This window comes from Athene cunicularia (genome assembly GCF_003259725.1).
Source record: "Athene cunicularia isolate RWA chromosome 1 unlocalized genomic scaffold, athCun1 chr1_part2, whole genome shotgun sequence".
NCBI lineage: Eukaryota > Metazoa > Chordata > Aves > Strigiformes > Strigidae > Athene > Athene cunicularia.
This window is the reverse complement of record NW_020799092.1, coordinates 26,123,828-26,126,499: the sequence shown is the minus strand read 5'-3', so window position 1 is coordinate 26,126,499 and position 2,672 is coordinate 26,123,828.

Below are 2,672 nucleotides of genomic sequence, written 5' to 3'. Positions count from 1 at the left end.
CAAAAAGCTGGCTAGGCTGCTTGGGCTCTGCAGTTCCCATTCAAATAAATACCTAAATGGGAATTTAGGTATTTTTACTTATATTGACTTTGTCAGGAAAGTCTTTCCTGATGACTCAGCAAAACTGAGGCACATTGTTAAAATCTCGACCATCAGAGCAGCAAGAGAAACCACAGCAAATATTTGAGCACGGGGTCAGCCCACTTCCTGCGTTTCACCCGTAGTTGGAGGAGGTGGCGAAGGCGCTGCCAAGTTTTTGCCAGTGCCGTCCGTTTCCCAAACTTCTGAATGAGTCTGACTTGGATCTGCTCATGTACTTCCACAGAATTGTTACGAGAGACTCCGTATCTGGCCACTATCCAGTTAAATAACTGGAAAGGCATTTTTATTTTGCAAATGAAAACGTTTTGTGACAGAAATGCTGCGCATGATCGTAGAGACCTCTGACAAAGCCAGCTGGCTACTGGAAAGATGGAAAATCAACAACTGCACTAGTCTGGCTGCTTGTTTCACAACTGTCGAGCTGTTAGGCAATAGTAATATGGTTACTGCATATTAATAGAATATAACACTAATTAAAGCCTATTCCACCTAAAAGCCTGGTAAATAATCTAATTTCTGATTTCTAAAAGCCTGCACATTTAAATAGCTAATGGCTGTTTATGATATTTGCTATGTTATTAAGATTTGAACTGCGACACAAATTTACGCAATCCAAGTCAGTAATCTACACTTTAAAAGTGCTTTCAGTACAAAAGGAATCAGTACAATCTCTTGGGTAAATATTCTAAATGCAGGATACATTCTCCTCCCTCACTACAGATGCTTTCTGCAACACCAGCCATTTTTACAGATAAAATGAACGCAACTTCTTTAGAAGAAAATACTTCCAAAATAGCGATTAAGAGAGCTCTTCTCCATGTCTGGGATAACACAGTCCTCTTTTGCTGACCACGTTGTAGACAGAGGTTGCTACGAGTTTGGTTATCAGTGAGCGTGTGATGGGGAAGCCGCATCTCATTTTAAATTCCTGTAAATATTTTGCGTTTTTACTGCCTTTGGGACAGCGTTAGTGTGTAAGCAGATGTATGAAACCTCTATTTGTCCCTCAGAAAAGCTAGCTGAGCTCGACAGCTAGGATAAAGCCTAGGCAGCCTGGCATGCCTCAGTGGCAACAGCAAAGCCCTGATGTGGTGAAGCCCTCAAAACATGTGAATTCCCAGGGAAAAAACCTGGAAGCATACCAAGATCTTACCTTTGAGCCTTGTGCTGCAGCACTTGTACAATGTCACCTCAGGGACCAGCGGTACGAGTACGCACGCAAACGGACTTCCTCAATCCAGCCTGGAAGTTCAATATGGAAACTCAAACACAAGAGTCCTCACTCTCCACAGCTTCCGTCACAAGCTCCCGGAGGGAAAACAGTTTTAACAGCTGGTCACACACCCGAAGAAAACCAAGATATCTCTGTAGCAGCAGAAAAGCTTACGCTGTTTGGGTATATTTCAGGGGAAAAAGAAAAGAAAACCAAACTGAACGAAAATCTCGTCTGCTCAAATAACATCTTTTATGGAAATAGTCCCTGAGCCTTGTTATCAGCTGAGCTCTGCTACACACAGGCTGTGGGGAAATACGTAGGTGTTGATATTGGGAATTAACTTTCTAAATCAGCTGATTCTTGCAGCACTGGGTGTTGGCCTGGCTTGGGACAGACCTTGGAGCCGCACTACCCATTGAGAAGTCAGGCTGTGACCGGAACCGGCTTCAAGTTGTCTGAAAAAGCCTTAAATTATTGTGAATGTGAGGGCTTGCGCTAGCTTCTATTTTGCTGTTAATACTGCCTTTTATTGGTTCACACTGAGACATGCTTTCTGGCGTTTTTTCAGCGTCTTCTGTTACTGTCGTTGCTGCGTGGAGCGCGCCAGTGTCCAGGTCTGTGCGTTTAACCCGAAGGTAGAGAAATACAAAAAGAGTTACACAGGGCCCGAGCCTCCAGGCCAGCGCTCTCCTTTCCTCCCTTCTGGGCCCGTGTTTCTACTTTCTCAACTGCCACAAACTCTTGTTTCCATCGAGTACAAATAAGCAGAAGCTGCACATGTGTTTGTGCCTGGTCCATGTAAAATAACATCAGAAACAGGTCGTGGTGGTTTCCCTTCCTGGCACTCATGTTATTGACTACTCAGGTCAATAATAAAGTGCTTTTTTTGTTTCCTTTTTTTTTTTTTTTCTCTTCCCAAACTGAATGAGGACATGAAAGTGAAAATGGAATTATATGATTAAAAAAATAAAGACGGTGATTTTTTTTTTTTTTTGTACTGCGATGACCACAATCATGAGGATCATCAAGAAAAGTACATACAATACGTGAAGCAGTCGAAGAGCAGAAATCGGGGTGTGTGTGTGTGTGTGTGTGTGTAAAAAAGCAGACCCCCTTTTTAAAACCACCATATTTATGCTTCTGGTTACCTTTTTTTTTTTTTTTCCAAGATTTAAGAGCCTCCGGAAGCCGAAGTCCGTTACAAAGCCCCGTTCCGCGGTTTGCCGGCTTTTTATTCAGGATTTCGAGCTTTGCTCTGGGGACGTGACCCCGCAGTATCTTTCTGAACACGGGGAAAGCCTTTCCTCAGCCGGCCGCACTCAAGGAGAAGTCCCTTCCCCACAGCCTTCCTCCT